This window comes from Sabethes cyaneus, chromosome 3 (assembly GCF_943734655.1).
Source record: "Sabethes cyaneus chromosome 3, idSabCyanKW18_F2, whole genome shotgun sequence".
NCBI classification, from domain to species: domain Eukaryota; kingdom Metazoa; phylum Arthropoda; class Insecta; order Diptera; family Culicidae; genus Sabethes; species Sabethes cyaneus.
In genome coordinates this window covers 180,373,903-180,394,101 of record NC_071355.1, presented here as the reverse complement: position 1 = coordinate 180,394,101, position 20,199 = coordinate 180,373,903, and positions in this window count along the sequence as shown.

Below are 20,199 nucleotides of genomic sequence, written 5' to 3'. Positions count from 1 at the left end.
CAAACGCTGCTGAATCTGAGTTATAGTTGCTGCGGCTATTTTAGACCCATTTTCTATAGTGATGTCTGTGTTGTTTAACCTTTACGTCCCCGACATCAAAAATGAAGGTACTTTCAATTACACTTTTGGCTCTATCTCCACTGATTTTCAATGGATTTTTATGCAACTAGTCTCAAAAGAACCACATTAGATTGGACCTGAATGAAAAAATATGCTGGTGAATTACGGTTCCATTTTATCGGAGATATTCCAGATCGCGGTGGGATTTTTTTCGACGTCATAAGTAGCATATGAAATAAAACTAGAAGTCTGCTTAATTGACTGCGCAAAAGTTATCCATTTTATTTGTAGTCACTAATAAAACTCATTTACTCTATCGTGGTAGAACGGTGGCTTACGCCTCACACTCCGGAACATCCGTAGTCGGTTCTACCGGAATTCAAAAGTGGTCATTTGGAAATCTCTTCGAAAATATGGCAAATGAGGTATCAAACCGTAGGATTTTGCAACACTAGCTCTGTAGTGGACATTTGGATGTATTTTGAGTTGATCTGGACATTCCGGAACATTCGGCAGTTCTACCGGAACTCAAAGTGGCCATTTGAAGGTTAGGTTAGGTGGCTTGCCGTCCTAAGACAAAGCCTGTTGAACAAAGTTTCTCCATGTAACTCGGTTGAGGGCTACCGCTCTCCAATTCCTCGGACACAGAGTACTCTCCGCCAGATCTCGCTCCACCTGGTCTAACCATCTTGCTCGCTGCGCTCCTGGTCGTCTTGTTCCTACCGGATTTGAGGCGAACACCATCTTTGCAGGGTAGTTGTCCGTTATTCTTGCAACATGCCCTGCCCATCATATTCGTCCAGCTTTAGCCACCTTCTGGATACTGGGTTCGCCATAGAGCTGTGCGAGTTCATGGTTCATCCTCCGCCTCCATACTCCGTTCTCCTGTACGCCGCCGAAGATCGTTCTTAGTACTCGTCGTTCGAAAACTCCGAGCACTCGCAGGTCCTCCTCGAACATTGTCCATGTTTCATGCCCGTAGAGAACAACCGGTCTAATAAGCGTCTTGTACAGGATGCACTTTGTACGGGGACTTAGTCTGCTCGACCGCAATTGCTTGTGGAGCCCATAGTAAGCACGACTTCCGCTGATAATATGCCTCCGAATCTCACGGCTGGATCATTGTCCGCCGTTACCAGTGAGCCAAGGTAGACAAATTCATCGACTACCTCAAACTTATCGCCGTCGATCAATATACTACTGCCCAAGCGGTGTCGTTCGGCCTCGGTTCTGCTGGCCAGCATGTACTTTGTTTTAGACGTATTTACCTTTAACCCAATCTTTTCTGCTTCGCGCTTTAGTCTGGTGTACTGTTCAGCCACCGTCACAGATGTTCTGCCGATAATATCCATGTCATTGGCAAAGCAGACGAATTGACTAGATTTGTTGAATATCGTGCCCCGCGTGTTGATATCCGCTCGGTTCATAACACCTTGTAGCGCTATGTTGAACAGCAGGCATGAAAGACCATCACCTTGACGAAGCCCTCTGTGTGATTCGAATGAACTTGACAATCCACCCGAAATCGGAACACAGCACTGTGTACCATTCATTGTAGATTTAATCAGTTTGATGAGCTTCCTGGGGAAGCTGTTCTCGTCCATGATCTTCCATAGCTCTTTCCGGTCGATGGCTTTGAAGTCAACGAATAAATGATGCGTGGGAACTCTGTATTCACGGCCCTTTTGGAGGATTTGCCGCAGTGTAAATATTTGATCCATTGTAGACCGACCTTCGACGAAGCCGGCTTGATAAGTTCCCACAAATCTATTCGCAATTGGTGATAGCTGGCGGAAAATGATTTGGGACAGCACTTTATAAGCGGCATTGAGAACGGTGATCGCTCGTTAGTTCTCACAGTCCAACTTGTCGCCCTTTTTATAGATCGAGCAGATAACCCCATCTTCCCACTCCTCCGGTAGCTGTTTCGTATCCCAAATTCTAATAATTAGTCGGTGTAGACAAACGGCTAGCTGGTCCCATTTTAATAAACTCCGCTCCGATGCCATCTCTTCCAGCTGACTTGTTGTTCTTTAGCTGCATGATGGCCTCCTTAACTTCGCCTATCGTTGGGGCTGGCACCTCTTCCCCGTTTGTTGCACCGTCGAAATCGCTTTCCCCGCCGCCATGGTTCTCCGCCTGGGCGCCATACAGATGTTCGTCGAAGTGCTGCTTCCATCTATCGGTCACCTCACGATCGTCCGTCAGAATACTGCCAGTCTTATCCTGACACATTTCGGTTCGCGGCACAATGCCTTTACGGGATCCGTTCAGTTTCTGGTAGAACTTTCGCGTTTCCTGAGAACGATGCAGCCGCTCCAACTCGGCATATTCCTGCTCTTCCAGGTAGCGCTTTTTCTCCCGAATAATTTGGTTTCGCTGCATCTTCTTCTGTTTGTGTCTTTCCACGTTCGGACGTGTGGTACTGCGCATCTTGGCCGCCTGCGCAGCGTTCTTCTCATCCATCACCGTACTCCATTCATCACCACACCAACCGTTCCGCTGATTCTGTGCCACATGCCCCATGGAGCTCTCCGCTACACTGGTGATGGCTGTTTTGATAGTGTTCTAACCCAAGCAACACAGCTTGTTATAGAATAGTATAACATTACATACATCAGAACTTCTCTATTACCAGAAAAGCGCAAAAAATTGAAGTCTAATCAAACAACAATTGAAAGAAGTATGTATCAGGTTATTTCATTCCATTTTAAAACGTTATTATAGCATAACCTACAACTTGTTCTTCCAGTAGTTGAGATTTAGTAATGGAGATATAATAAAAACTTTGTGTTGACATGTTGACAAAAACAAACATTATTCATTTGATATGAGCTGTCAAATAAATTCATGTTATCACAAAACATTTCAAAACCTTAATAATAACGACACATGTTTTCAAAATACGTTAATAGTACCCTTAAACGACTACTTTCTTTGAAGAACTTGTTTTGTGTGTTACTTGGGAACAATCCTCGAGAGGTGCTTCGTCTAGCTCGTCCTCTTCAGCCGAAGCTGGCGTCGGTACTGAATGTTTTGGGCACATCTAAACCAGTTAACGTTAGCGCTTCGATAGGACGTCGATCGATGACGTCGATAATGTCTGCGAAGTGCCGACAGTCGATCAAAACGTGGTCGATATGTGATTCTGTCTGATTTGGTGACCTCTAGGTGTACTTGTGTAGGATACTGTGCTGGAGGAAGGTACTACGTACGGTTGTTCTTTGAGGCGGCAAAGTGGATAAGGTTTAGGTAAATCTCATTGGCCAGCTGGTGTGCGCTGAACCTTCCAATTGTCGCTTTGTGTTCTTCCTCCTGGCCAACCTGAGCATTGAAATCCCCGATGACGAACTTAATATCATGTTTTGGGCAGCGGTCGTATTTACTCTCTACGCGTAGAATTCATCCTTGTCGTCATCGGTACTTCTGAGATGAGGGCTGTGCACATTGATGATGCTTATGCTGAAGAACCGGCCCTTGATTCTCAGCCTGAACATTGGAGGAGTGATTGGCCGCCATTCAATCACCAGTTTCTGTATCTGGTCCATCATTATGAAATCTGCACTCGGCTCGAGTATGTTGCCGCAGCTCTGAGAGAGGACATGTCCATCTCTAAACGTACGTACCGTTGAGCTCTTCCAACACACCTCCTGCAGCGCTACGACGTCGAACTTACGGCTTCAATACATCGGAGAGCATTCAAGTGCTCCCTTAGAAGATGCGAGATCGGCAGTTCCACGTCCCAGGTTTCGAACCCATAGTCCTTTTTCGTCGCGTGGGTCTATTCCGATTGTTCCAGTCTGGTTTGCAAAGCCTGCAACCAACGCTCTGTTTCGCCGGAGGACCAGCGAAACTCGAAAGAGCCCTCGCTCCCTGTCACCATATGACCTTGGCTTCCACCGGGGTTAATTACCCGATCTCCACCAAAGTTGCTCGTATCCCGGCTGGTACCACGAGGAGGTAGGGATAGAAGGCTGTGTAAAGGCTATAAGAATTGAATAAAAATTCATCCTTTAGACCTTGAAAACGAACCATAGTTTAATCAAGATCGATTGTAACCCTACTAGCACGGTTGTTACAAAGTTGTCTTGGTAACCGAAATATGACAAATTTCAGTCGTAATCCGGTTGCTTCAACTAATGCCTATTTATCTTCTATTTATCCTATTCTGACATTTATCCTATTCTTCTATTTATCCTATTCTGACATTTGTCAACGACTTACAGGCTTAGCCAGTATCTGTCCTTCTAGACGTCTAGTTCATCCAAGCCAAACTAATTCTTGAAATTCAAGAAAATCATAGCAACTTTACACAAGGGTATCGCTTTTTTATGAAGGTGTTTCAAACAGTGACCGGAAGAATAAACAAAATTGTTTAAGCTATAAGCTATAGAGCTATAGAGCAAGTTGGATTCCTTCTTCCTGAAGTGTATTCAGTTTTCGAATCTAAGTCAATTGTTAAAAAGCCCATTCTTATAATAAATTATAATAGTTTTTCCTTAATTCTGCGAGGAAGCCCAAACAATGGCACTCCTGCAATAAATAATTTTTACTACTCACCTCATTCCACCTCATCTCATACTCTTCATGTTCCGTTACAGTGGTTACAGTATCACCGGTTTATTTAGATTCTGTAGCAGGCAACAAATGTAAGTCGATCGTAAAAAATATTAATAGCTCGTTTCTCTACAATCAGTAGCTCGCTATTTTCATTTGACAAAAAAAAAAATAGTTAAATTTACGATCTGATTTAACTGGAACGCTTTGTTACTTTCATACAACGGGTAACGTGCGTGGTATTTAATCACAATTAGATAGAAAAACTTTTTTTTCGTCCAAAAACGACACCAAATCTGTTTTCTTATTCGAACGAACGCTGAATTCAGCATTAAAATGGCAGCTCAACGATACGCAACGGTTGTGTTTTGCTATAAAAGACGCACTAACCATAACGATTCCACCAATGTATGTACCAAAATGCAACCCGAAAAAAAAATCGAAAATGTATTTAAACAAGCACAGATCAATACCGAATGTAAAATCCGCGTGATTCCACGGAACGATAATTGACCAGAGGAAAAACACCGCACCGTTGGGTTTTTAAATAACTGCCAGTGCCAGGCGGCTTACAATTGGAATTGGGAAAAGTTCAAATAAACTGACCATTGGGGTATCTGTTCCTGTGTGTGTATGTGTGCATGTTTGTGTGTTTTTGGCAGCAAAGTTCATTCCACCATTCATAATCCATTGTGGCGGCGTTGGTTGGTTTTGCAAAATTTCGAGTCGACAGTAATTGCTCGGCGGGTGTGTGCGTATGTGTATGTGTATGCATGCATACGTATTTGTGGTGGGTACGTGCCATGTTCACAATTGCTAGCAAACTGCAAAGATGAGAGAAAACTGATTTTTTTATTTTTTTTGTTTTAATTTTAACGCATAATCCTTTTTACTGTGTCTGCATAGAAAGGGATAAATGAGGCTTTATTGAATGCTGTCATATGCATGAAATTTATAGAGAATATAATCAGCGGAGGAAAGGATTTATGGGTATTTTTGGATCTGATGCAGCGGAAGCTTCCGTACATGAATCGGTGGGTCGATGTGGGACAAAAACCAATCATGTGTTTTATTCACGTTTTAGCTATAAAACCGGTTACTGTAAAATATGGCATTTATATACAAATGAACTACACATTTGAAAATTCAATGCTTTCAGGGTTTCGAGGATCCATCAACAATCAACTTAATAAACTTTGGGTAACATTTTTAAACAAATTTTATTCTATCATCGGAAAATATGATTAATCCTGCCTCTTGATCAATGTAGCTTAGTAAACATCTTGACACGAATTGGCTATAACCACAACTCAAATATCCGATCGACTCGAATACTTACCTAATTGTAAAAAAAGCTTAAACTGCATCCAAGGTTACTGTCATAAACCGGTGACCTAAAATCAGTGCACACTTGAAAAGATTAACTCTTGCAAGTGCAAAACGAACTACTTGGCTCGTGTAGCAATTTTGTATTGCACTCCTTCACTCCTTCATCTAACCTTCAGTTGCAGTAGCGTTTCTTCATTTTCCAGTGGTTGATATGGTCGTGACGAATGAATAGGTTGAAAATGAAGGCTTGAATGGGATTCGTTGAGTGGCGAGCGCTTGAACATTGTTTTTCGCGAATTCCCCCGCGTTCGCTTAATGCAGTCGGTGGGTATATAGCGAAAGATGGAATGGTGGTGATTTGGATGAAGGACTAACCGTTTCAGAGTACGTTTCAGCTGCTGCCGCAATGGTGGGTATTGTTTATCGTTTCAGCAAGTATTTATGAATTCAAAAGTGGCCAGCTCACGCTCTCCGGAGTGTTTTTATTTTTCACCGAGTGCTTTAATGTCACTCCTTTGAATGGAAACTGTTGTTCGCCGGAAATTACCGACTGCTTTTTTTGTTTTACTTTTCAAGGGGGAAAATGTTTCGGCATGATGAAAACAATGATGTTGAGTAACCTTCTTGAGATACCAATACAAAAGATATTGTAGAACGATGAATTTTGCATGCTCCTGCCTGACAAAAATGCTCAGGTTATCGAATATTGATAAAGGCCAACAGGAAAAACCTTTTTTGTAAAATTTAATGTAAAACAAAATAATTACGGTAACCCTGAAGTCTTTAATTTAATTGGCCAACATTTTTGCGATACATAAATTAATAGCGTAAAACTAGTCCCAGTTTAAGATCCAATTTGAAATCCAGTTATACATTATATTTCAAGTTCAGTCCAAGCCTGATTTAAGCTCAATTTCAAGTCAAAATTCAAGTCCAATATAAACTAGGGCACGGGAGGGTATTTTCAGCCCATTAAGCGATGGCACCTATTTTTTCGGCCTATGGCCTGGTTCTGGTGGTTTTGATGTTCTTTGAATAAAAATAGTAGATTAGTTACAGTCTTGAGAAAATAGTTATAACATATTAAAATTGTATGTCGGAAAAGTATTTTTATTGGCGAAAGAAAAGGCAAATAGGCTGAATTTAGAAACCTGATGAAAATATCCTCCCATACCCTAATTAATTTTAATTTTTTAATTCTGAATTTAAGTTAAGTGATGATAGATAACTAAAAAAAATAGGAAAATTATGCTCTGTCATTTGGCAACTTTTAAAAAAATTTTTTTTCTTACTAGTCAATTTAAAATCTTTCAATCTTCTAATTTGAAAATCTTCACGATACCATATTACTGAATCCAGTGTTTTGGCTGTAAAACTCGGTTTCCTCAATATTTACTTAATTCAAAAATTTATATTTCATGAACCAAACTAAGCCAAGCAAAAAGTTTCATATGAAAATGTCAGTAATTTTTTTAGCATGATCATAGATGGATTCGATGAAACTAGAGGTCTCCTGCTGCTCTCCAGCAAAAGAAGCAGCATGAAAAAGAACGGAGAAAAACGTGACTATAATTGGACAAACAGGAAAAAAAATTAGAAAAACGCGAGAGAAAAAGGATAATAAAATACGCCCTTTATGAGATAAAATGCAATTATTCATCTGAATAACGTATTTATATTGTGCATATGGGTTACACAGGTTCGCTTGAAATAAAAGTCTCTTCTCTTAGCGTTAAAATGATTTTGCTAAGATTTCCCGGTTCAAACTTAATTCTGCATAGCTGCTGAAAAAGGTTTTGAATTTTATCTCTTTCTGATATTATTTATTTCTGAATTTAAGACATTTAAATTTGTCGAGCATATAAAGTAAGTACTACTTAAGTACTTACTTTATAATAATAATTGAATGGTTAATGTGTTGCCTCCATTATGGGTTCACGATGCCTCCACTCTAGGGACCTCGATATGAACCATACCACCACTGTAAGCAAACCAATGATGGTTGAAAAAATCTTTCTCTTTAGCGAAATTCGAATGTTTAATGATTCCAACCGTTATTTTTAGTAAGATTAAGAATGTCTCAATCATATCGTGTGCGCGTTCCTGTATGTTTATCCTGATGTCACCGTATTTTGACCAAAAAATTGAAATTTTACTACTAAATGTGCCACTACTGGTACGCTTACCCTATTGCTACAAACGCCTTTTCCGAAGTGTACAACTACAATGAAGAAAAATACAAAAATCTAAGTTTTTATCGTATTAATTTTGCTTTATTTTGTCACATTTTACGTGACTGACATTCTCTAGCGATTAATGCGCTTCTGCGCTTAAAATTATGGTGGCCCAACCATGACTACTCAAGTGGCCCGACCTTTACAAATAGCGCTTTTCTAGTATTTGACCTTAGCCTTCCCAAACACCTTACTGGATGGGATTTTTCTATAGTCTTCGTGTGCAGCACAGCACATTTCATACATTTTTAAAATTTATCTCGATAATTAAATTATTTCTTCAAGAAAAGTTAATTGCGCCTGGAAAACATTTTTTGTAAGATTTAGTCACCGAATTCAGTACGGGTGTTTTGAATACACGATTGCAACTCACAATAGTGTGAAAAGTTAGCTATCACAGTAAGAAGTTTTACAATGGTTGTATGACAGATATCATGAGTTACTAGAACTTTAAAATCGTGATGGCCCGACCATAACAGTGGCCCGACGATAACGAATACCCTATGTATGATCGCATTTCAAAGTCAAGACTAAAAACATGAGATTAGTCTAATTCAAATTCAAGTCTAATCTAACCTCCAGTGTCAAGTCCAATTGCACGTTCCGATTTTAAGCTCAATTTAAAGTATGATTTAATTTTAATTTCAGATTCAATTTAAATTCAAATTTAAATTCTTATTTCAAGTCCAATTTCAAGTTCAACTTGAATATTGATTTTAAATCTAACTTCAAATGTCAGAGTCATAGTCTAATCTCAAGTTCAATTTAAATCCAATTTATGTCCAGTTTTGAGTAGAATTTCAATTTCTATTTACAGTTGAATTTCGTGCTTAATTTAAATCCAATTTCAAGTCAAATTTCAACTCTAATTTCAAATAAAATTTCAAGTCCAATCTATACCTATAAAAAAGAACTTCTGTCTGGCTGTATATCTGTCTGTCTGTCCGTATGTTCCTAATAGACTCGGAAACTACTGAGCCGATGGGCGTGAAAATTTGCATGCAGGCGTTTTTGGGGCCGGGAAAGGTTCTTGTGATAGTGAGAGAGCCCTCCCCTCCATAGGAGGGGGAGGGGCTCCTATACAAATGAAACACAAATTTCTGCATAACCCGAGAACTAATCAAGCAAATGGAACCAAATTTGGCATGTGGGGGTTTTAGGAGACTGGATTTTTTTCTATGGCGAATTATGACCCCTCCGTCTTTTAACAGAGGCGGGGAGTCTTATAAAAATTAAACACAAATTTCCTCATAAATCGAGAACTAATCAAGCAAATTTGGCATGTGGGGGATTTTGGAGGCATGAATTTATTTGATGAAGGAACCAAATTTGGCATGTGGGGGATTTTGGAGGCATGAATTTATTTGATTTATTTATCACTCCTATGGTAGGGGGATAAGGACTCTCATACAAATAAAACAAAAATTTTTGCGTTACTCAAAAACTAATCTAATTTGAGAAATTTTAGTCTGTTCCATAAAACTGTCATTAGTTAATGACAAGACCACCAAAAACTATCTATAGTAACACTTGATGGTTCAGGGCGAGACGGCCGCAGGCCGCGAGTGTTGCGACTGTCGGATGGCCACTGCGGGAGGGGTAACCCCCCGCAGAAATCTGCACTGTTTTGGCTTATTTGTTTTCCTAGGTCTACTGACTTCTATTACTTTCCTTCAGTTGGGTCCGAACGAGCGACAGCGAGGATCACCCTTGCGAAATGGTACATTCCACAAAAAGGTTTTCCGTGAAATGGTATATTCAGCGTATGGTTTTTCGCGAAATGGTATTCGGCGAAATGTTATACAATCACGGCGAGTATTGCTATCTGCTTTATTTTATCTGGCAGAGCAATGGGGGGAGTTGTTTTCTACTTTACTGTGAAAAAAATTGCAAATTTGTATATTAAACTACCCATGTTTTCATAGTTACGTAACTGCCAAAATGAATCATCTAAGGTTGAACTCTTCAGCAGCTTGCAAAACTCGAGATTGTGATAAAAGTCATCCGAGATTCACGTACAACGCAGTTTAATTTGTGGCAATGCGAAGTTTGTCGAGTCAGCTAGTTTCAAATAAAAACTTCAAACTCTGTTTTCAGTCCAATTTCGTTGTTAATATGAAGCAAAGCTTCAAGCCCAAATTAGTCCAAACTCGTCTTGTTTAATGTCCAATTTCAAGTCTGCTTTCAAGTCCAATTTCAATGTTGTTCGAACTTGTTCGAAAACAGACACTGAGGAAGCCTGCAAGTCGTAGGAGCAATACGTATCTGTCGTGAATAAAATACACATAGTAGAATTAAATTGGATAAGTTTTCTTCTTTTTTATTTTTAGGTTTCGTATTCTACTAAGACGCTCCAAAAACTTCAGTGCTTGGTACTATCTTCCGAATCGGTAACGATTTCTCTGATCCGGGCACACTACGTACTCTGTACTGCTCCTTAGTCCGTTCCGTTCTTGAGACTAGCTGTGCTGTTTGGGATCCTTATTATAATTATTGGATACTTCGCATTGAACGAATACAAAAACACTTCATACGTAAGATCTGGAGAAACCCTGATGCTCTTCCGTCTTATGAGGATCTTTGTCTGCTAGTTGGGATTGCACCTCTTGAGCAGCGACGGAAAGATATCATCGCCAAGACTGCTCATAAGATCCTGTTGGGTGCTCTTGACTGCCCTGCTGTTCTGTCGCAGCTTCAGCTATACTGTCCCCTTCGACCTCAAAGGAACCAACAGGTCCTACGCGTCGATTCACACCGTACTAACTATGGACTTCATGAACCAGTTCGTCGTATGGCTTTGGAGTACAATCATCGCGGAAATAGCATGGACTTTTAGCTACTTTTAGGTGCAGTTTTTAAAATGTAGGTTTGTGTATTTAAGTTATTTTACTGATTTTGTTCTATGTATGTTTATTGTATATCGATGTAAAAGACACTGGGTTTTTGTGCCACTTTGAGTAAGAGTATGTAACTTACTCAAGGTGGCTTTTCCCAGTGCAATCTAATTTCATTAAGACGTAAAGTCGGATGAATTGAATCAATTATCCTACGATTAACCCGTTTTTCCGGGGCCAAACATTCTTTTGAGAGATCTGGTGTTCCAAATTTTGTACGTTAGTGCTACTGGTTATGGAAAAAGGTGCCCAGAATACTATGGAATTTTGTACATAAGCATAACAAATGGGCTTATCGAGGGTTCCTATTTTCCCAGAAACAGTATGGAACTTTTCCGATTTTCTCGGGTGTCTCTCTTTTGGATAATTTATATATTTTGAATCAGTACAATAGAAACATTTTTATGAAAATGCAAGAAAATTCAAGGAAAGTCAAGGAAAAATGTCGTTTGTAAAAAGTTTTTGACAGTGGTCATAGAAATAAAGGGCGTCACATCAAATTGCACCACGGAAAAAAACGCTGTAGAAGCTTATCCGTTGGGTATTTTCTCTTGGAAATTTGGGTAGAAGCAGTTTAGAGTGTGTTATTTACGCTGTATTTTTATCGCTGTCAGTTTTTGGAAAATTGGAAAAAATGGCGTCACCCAAAACGGAACGTTGCGTAAAGGAATCCTCAACTATCTTATCGGGACATCGGAAAACAACTTGGAATCGTGCACTCAACTGTGAGTCGTGTGGTTAAACGTTACTACGTAACGTAACTCTGAGCATCGAACGGAAGGAGAAAGGCGGTCAGAATGGATGTTTTATTAGTGATCAGCATCACAAGCGTGTCGTGAAAGCGTTTAAGCGGAGTCCCAATGCTTCGGTCAGGGATGTGGCCAAAAAGTTGAATCTGTCCAAGTCCAAGCATACGTACATAGTGCAGAAGGCTCCAAATCGTGACGAACGGCAAAATTCGTTGGAAAAGTCACGGGTCCGGAAACTGTACACCCAGATGCTGACGAAGCCTCATTGTCATGGACTTCCGGAAGCATCCGAGTTTCAAAGTTAACCTTCCGTTACTCGCGCTGTTGCATTTTGTAAAACACTTGTAGATTTTTGGATGCCATTTTGTGTTAACCCTTTAACGGGCAACACCGTAAAAACGATGCGATCAAGCTAATGACTATTTTATCATGAAAGTACACACAAAAAGTTCTGATTTTCATGCAAAAATAGTTATCTGGAGGAGCGCCAGGTAAGAAAAAGTCCAATTTCTCTTTTTCTTTTTTCATGTCTAACGCTCTGCCCAGATGTTTTTTCAATTCAGATATATTACAAAATTAAAATAATGCATGAAATTTACTCATAGAAACATTTTTTAGGTCAATCATTTTGTTCTAGACGTCCTTTTTCTTCAAAAGTAAAAAAGGGAATATTCGCGCATTAATTTTTGTTTTTGATAGATGATAACTTTTGAATGCATGGTCAGAATGTTATGATATTAGTATCAAAATGTCAAGAAATCTGTTCTGAACACATTTTGCCTATTGCCAATTAAAAACAAATTTTGTATGCGCCTCTGGAGCTCCAAAAGCGAAGGCCGTCTACAGACGGTCTTACCCGTTAGAGGGAAAGTAACAGTTCGATGTCAAACCAAAATGTATTCTTCAATAAACTTATTATGAACAAAACGATATAATTAGTCAATACATTAATGCTTTAAACTGTTCAGCAAAATAGATGAGCATGAACCGAAATCGCAGAATCGATGCAAGCGGTGTGTGAGGGGTACCGCACTTGGTACCTACTAAAATTTTCTCTTATTTCTTCATAAGGGAAAATGGTTTCTGTATACAGCAAAGTTATTCAGCAGTTGATGGTCATTCCACAAGAGTGCAAAAGTTCATAATTTCGTGACTTCACGGCACTAGGTATGGGCTAGTTTTCTGAATGTGTTCTATCTACGGAATCTGTTTATTTGTAAGATCCTGTTTTCGGAAAATGTTTTAGTGGACCAAAAGTGCTAGGCTGATGAACGGAAGTATCCAATTTTCGCACTATGTATCATCACTGTGCAAAAAACTTTCTAAACATCCTGCCCAAGTAAATCAAAACACCACATTAGCCCTACTTTCTAACCACAGAGGCCCTACTTTCTGCCAACAGCAGAAATGTTACCATAGTTTATGTGATGAGATGTTTTATGTGAAAAATATTTAAGAAAACATAATAACTGCTAGAAAAAAATTTAATCAATAGAATGCTACATCATGTAGGAACGATAAAAGGATCTTTCCGAATGCTGCAACTTGTATGTGACCGCAATTGTAAGCTGTACAATTTACAGCGGGTTTCGGCGCCGCCTGGTGACAAACTTATAAAATTCTATCCCCCAAACGAAAGGTCTTTACCTATTGATTAACTTTGCTGAAGACAGTAACTTTCTATATAACCAGGATTCCGAGATATTCCGAGATAAAAAGTGTTGTACAAAATACAACGCGCGAGTATTCGTGTTACAAAAGTTGACGCGAGTAACGGAAGGTTAACTTTCAAAGTTAGCCAAAAAATACATGATTTGGCAAGCGATCTGCACATGTGGCAATCGGAGTGCGCCGTTCGTGACTACCGGGACTGTAAACGGGCAGATCTACTTCAAGAAGTGTCTACAGAAGAATTTCTAAAATATATAGGTATATTGTAGTTGCTGAGATATACTTTATCAAAGCAATAAAGTCCCTATAAATCAAAAGAGACGCATGGTGCCTGAGCCAGATAAACGACCTTGGCACATCACCAATTTTCTGTGGCTGAAATCTAAGAATCAAAAACACTGGGCGGCAAATCACTTCATAGAAATTCTATGGAGCGCCCATTGTTGTTTGGGGCCCAGGATCGAGGGGGTCATCAATATGGGGGTACTGTCAATTCACATGTGAGAGTGTTTTGGTGACCTAGGGCTGTATGTGAATCCTTAAGAGCATTCATCATTTACACGATGAAGTTCGTTGCACGAACTCCGGATTCCTTGTAATTCGCGTAACAAATATTTTGTCCTTGCTACATTGATTTTGATTCCTCAATGCCAACCCAAGTTTTACTCGCTTTATCCATTTCGTCGTAGCTTATAGGTACAATTTTTATTTAATTTCAGTGATATACCGGTTCATAATGGGTGAATTTCGCAGCGGTCAGACATTTTCGATGTATGAAATATATTGAAAAGTTAATTTAATTAAAGATACCAATGCTAAGAACTTTAGGATTGGCTGGTGATTTATTCAAATTACACACCAACGCTAAAGTACAGCGTATCATTTGCGTTTCCCAATACACAAGAGTATCAACGAACATTTCGTCAACCAGTGGCTTTAGGCTGCGCGTCTTAGCGTACGATTTACCTTGGCCACCCATCCGCCAACGGAGCCAATCAATTATGCTTCCTGCTCCTTGATTCCATCTGCGCCATCAGCAATGAACCGCATAACAATAGTTCAATCATGGTGTGTGGAATTACTGATCAACGTAGCGGAAAAAGGGGTGAACGTAGAACTGTGACAAGTGGTAATTACCGTTGTTTCACGCCCGCTTCCGAAGTAAGTCTTTATTCCTCTAGATTTCATAGAGTTTATTTAATTCAATTTATGCTTTCATTATGGCTTGCCAACCACTAGCTAGCTAGCTAGCTAGCTAGTCAGCATGTGGTTCACTAGCCATGCATGCCATGAGGCAATCTGTGGATTCACCCAGCCTAGAAGACTCGGGCAGCCTCTCAACGCAACACTCGCCTGGGCGCATCCGCCATCCGCCATCCGCCGGAGCGAAGCGTTTACTCCGGAAGCAGGGTGGAACCTGAACCGAACGGTAGGAAAGGAATCGTGCCGCTCGCTATATGAATATAAATTAGCAACTTATTAAATCGAAATTATTCAAAGTCGGTTGGCTGGTGCCAGAAGTGAATAAGTAAGTCTGGTCGCTAGATTTTCCGGATGCCTCCTAGTCTGCGTTATTGAGTTTGGGCACTGTTACGAACAAACCAAAAATCGAATTAACAGCTGTAGCTGACGCTGGAATGTAGAGGGGCTCAATGCAGCAGCGAAGAGAGTCGCTTGGAGTGAAATCGTTCTGAAATTTCTCTGAAATTATTGTGAATTGAATCAATGTGTCGAATTAGTTGTCCGTAGTGACCAATTTTCTGGCATTTTTCAAATTGTAAAAATGCTGATATGAGTTTGTGAACTGAAATAATAAGTGAAATAAGTTGCAACTGTTGTATAACCAAACTGTAACTGTAAACCAAATAATACGCTGGGATGTTAATATTTATTGGTTACCTAGACAGTAAACCATTGTAATGGTATTTTGTGTAGTATATAATTATACAATGTTTAGTAAAAGCGCAAATGGGAAATAAATGGAACTTCTGTTGCAACGCAAAATAGTTACAAAATCGGAAACCAATTTCCGGAAATATTCATGACTTATTCAATATGTGGCGAGCGGTGGCATTGCTGCTAGTATAAAATTTCAACAACCACAGTGAAGCATCATCCTTTTTTGCTCGCAGGATCGAGTCATTCCCCGACAGCTAAACAAAATGCGTACAAAACCGCGAAACCATCAAAGCAATGCCGGACGCTTGAGAGTCCACTTCTCTTCGGTTCGAAGTACCAAATGCTGAATACCGTGAAGATCGCACGAAAATATCGCATGCTGCAGTTTCAACTGATACCGTAAGAGGATGATGATGACAGGGACGATGTTGTTGACAATTGCTCTCTTGATGGCGCGGCGTGGTACTGTCCGAACGGTCTATCAGCTCAGTACTGGTCTGGTCTGTATATCCGAGTACACACGGAGCAAAACCGAACAGATTCTGTGCATAAAATGCGGTTGAGTATCACACAGTCAACGTTTGGTGTGAACTAGAAAATTGCTAGTGGAAGCTGGGTGTGATCTGTTCCGATTTGTAAGTGAGAATGAATACACAAAATGCGTTAACTTTCACATGTATAGTATTAGTTGTTTCAACATTTAGGTTATTCACTCTGAAAATTTGTGACATTTGTCTATTTTTTTAATTAATAATTTAATTATTTGTTCAACGTTTTGTACTCCTTAGTGGTAGCCATTTTAAACAGAAGTCAAAAAACAACTTAATCGATTAATTATAACTTGATCTGCTCGACTTAAACCGTACTTTAAGATAGTGAGCCCTTACTCTCTCGTCACTTACCTAACACCACACCCCCATTTTCAACTAGAATATCGTTTTTAATCCCTTTATGAGAAGCGTTTGCATAAAATCCGTTTTCGATGTCAATTACCATGCCTCCTTTCACTGCACAGCACCAAAAAGTAATTCGTAATCATTTCTATTTCTAACATATTAAAAGAAAATGTGTTACAAAAATACTTTTTGTCTAGCGATTTCATGTTTTTCGATTTTTTCTTATTTAAAATAAACTCAGAACTCAACGATAAACTAATTTTTCATTGAAATTAATTTTGTTTCCTTTTTCTTTACTATTTTTTTCTGTGCACCTATCACAAAACGCAAAATGTGAACCAAACGGATTTGGCTGGCTCCTTCATCGACCGGCCGGTACCAGCTGGTGGCAAACAGATAGTTTTTCGGTTTCGGGGCCATTTCGTTTCCGCTCTAGCAGAATGGTTCCTGTTCCGGTTCCTCTCAGCGTTCCTCCCGCCGTAACTAAACAAAAGTTTCCGCAGTCAGGGTGTCGGCACGGACGACGGCATTGCGCGAAAACAAAACATTTACCATGCTGCCACTGCTGCTGAGGTAGCCGTCAGGATCAGGATTCTAACTGCAGCCATCGTTCCCGGGCTTGCGGAGATACGTGTGCGTGTGGGTGTGTTTCGTCAACTGAACTGCGATGAGCAGGCAACGCAGTCAGTCCAGTCAGTCCGGTGGACCTCCGTCAATTCGTTCGTATCGGATGTGTTGAGCTTTTCACCCGTCCGTTGCGTTCGCTTGGGCGGAATTGTCGTTATCGGTCGCTGGTGCGGGCGGGAAATGTGCTTTCAAATTTACTGGCAGCTATTTCTGGAGTAGAACTTACCGAGGAAAATGTGCAGACTGGTCAGTTAGAACTTTATTGAACAGCAAATCTACATACTACAGGGAATGGATGTGTGAAAATGTAGCTGATAGAACTGTTCTCCGACAGCTGATGGAAGAAACATAAATTAATCGATTGGTTTTGATTCAAGTTGAAATTTTTCGGTGGAATTCAGGAATTTTCTAATTTTTTACGACTGTATTTATGAAAAAGTTTGGGGAATCAGCTTATCCATACACAACCTATGTGCGTTTCTAACATATTCGACGTGATTTCTATTCTCTCAATACCACCCTTAGTAATAATCGGTGATCGACAACGTCATTTAATTAAAAATTGTTACGCGAAGCAATGACGATTTGAATTTAACTGAATGATCTTACCTTAAAACTGAATTGCATCAACGCAACGTCAGTGAAACAGATTTTATTTCATCACGACAATAACTTTTATTCTTTAAGGCAAGATTTTTCGGTCGAATAGAGTATCAGTAGCAGCCTAGAATGCTAGTGAGTTAATTAATTCAAAGTTGAATAGGAAATCAACGAGTCAACAACCAGAAATCGCACCTCACCTGAAATTACTGCCATTTGAAGCTCGCTTGGAAGCTTCATTTAAAAAAGTGAAATAAGGTCGTGGTCGTATTTGAATCGATTGTAAGAGAAATTCAGCTTCATTTATTTGTGCCTTCCTCTGATAAGCAATACAATATTTAATGCTTGCCGGCTCTGGTTGCCCCTCTTATGATTGTAATAGAATTGACTGGAAAACGAAGCCCAATATCCATCACTAATCTTCAAAGTAAGCGAGAGCAGTTCGGGTGTAGTATTGTGTTGGTCCAATGTGTTTTCCGATAATACATTCTTATCGGATATTACTTCTGCTAAATTATGGAATGTATTTGAAAGTGGATTCTTCGAAATTGCATACTCGCCTGTAAAAGTACGATTCCACATTGGTTCGTCTTGATGGTTTCGACACAATTTTAAAATTTATCCAACTTGAATCGATTTTTTCCTATCATTTTCTAGTTTTTTCCTGACTTCCAGGACACGTTGTTTGTCTAAGTTGAAACATACTTTTGTGTAGCTCTAATCAATTAAGCCCTACATTTATTTTCCTGAACAAATTTCTGGCTAGGCATTTCCCAAACGAAAATCCTGTTTACGGCCTTGCCGGGTGACTCGTACAAAGTCTATTCTATTTCCAATATCTCCATGAGGAAATAAAGTACGCAATTTGTAAAAATGTACATTTGCAGATTTTTTATTATGTTTGAATTCGTGTTATGTTTGACCGTATCTATCTTTTTCCCCCACTTTTCCATATCAGATGGTATTTTGATAGCTTTACTACACTTGTAATGGACATCGTGCCAGAACTACACGGGACCTTCGTTGTGACATCTTGGTATTAATACCATTACATATTATTCATGTGATCCGGTAGCATGGAACAGACACAGAAAAAGTGACAGAAATTTTGTTGCCCGCTTCCCACGAAAACGGTAGTGGAAGTTAGACGCGCAGGATAACAAATCATCGAAAATCACATTGGCGATCTACTGCCAAATTGAGCCTTCGATGTTTGTTGAGGTAAGTGTTTGGGATCGTGTTTGCAGGGATGATTCCTCCTCAGAGGAAAAAAAGAGAAGAGAAAAAATCAAACTATGCTCAGTCTTCAACGCGATTTATTCCTCTCCGTTTCATTTTGACTTTTCTCTTTCTTGCTGAACGCGGTTGTATGAGCAACCCAATGTGCGGCTACTCATTGAGGAGCAACAGAATGTTAATACACTTTGAATTCGTTAATGCGATGCGCTGTCGTATGACAACTACGGGTAGTTTTAACACGGGTAGTACGTTGAGAAAAAACGACGATTGTAAGCCGTCATTGCCGTCAGAAAAATATTAATCCATTAATGCAGTTGAATCATAATTCTTACATTTAGTATATTCAGTTGAGTTTGGCTGCCCGTGAACGCAACTGCATATGGTTAGACATGTCACAACGGCAACAGTGCGAAAAATGTTATTTAGATATGGCAACATTGGAATTCCCATGTACCTATTTGCTTCTTGACGCGCACCTATAGGAAAGTTCCATTATAAGCAAAGGTAATTCTCCGCTAAGATTAAAAATTTAACGAGTTTTGATTGCCTATAGTTGCTGTACGCGCACCGGTTGTTTCGTTTTCACGCTTACTGCTGTAGTTACCGAGAGGACGCAGAGCGAAACCGTAGGTTTCTCATTTAAAGAGCACAATAAGTAGTTTTTCTGCGCGTCAGTTTTTCTCTTTATGTTTAGTCTGTTTCTCCTTTTGTGGCTTTATTTCTCATTTTTCTGACAGCAGTTCTGCTCACAGTGTTGAAAAAGAAAGTTACACTTTTTGCACAATGACTGAGGAAATAATAAACCTGCGTGCTTGGATGATCGCAAAAGGCTTGGTTCACAAGAAGAAAGAACACTGAAATCGCTTTCACTGCACTCGACGGATGATGTAAAAAAGTGGTCAGGTGGTTTATTTGTAACTAACTATTACTTGATATATGGAACGATAGTGAGCCTTAGTGGTGAATTCAATTGCCGATCGTAGCCGAAATAACTTCCCTACGATCTAAGATAACGATCGTGGGTGGAAAGAACAGTGATAAGATATGCACTGGTGCCAACAGTAAGAAAAATAAAATATATAGTTTCAGTGCGATTTATAAGGGAACGGAAAATGGTTTGGATTTGCATTGTTTTGCTGGAGGATTTGCGCTGAACAAAAAGGAAAAAAGAAAATGAAGATTGAATCGAAATGAAACTCAGACCAATGTTTTGAAAACGTATAAACATTGGATAGGTAGAATATTATGACCATTGAGTTCAGCAAGGTAAGGTTCATAGATGTACAGTATTAATGACAAGATGTGGTAGATATGCTATGATATGCGGTGCAAGTTACAGTAAACATCCGGACGATATTACAATAGAACTACAGCTTAGTTGCAGTAACGACTACACGCAAGTAAAACAAACAATGGAAATAATCCATAATGGACCTAAAATAAT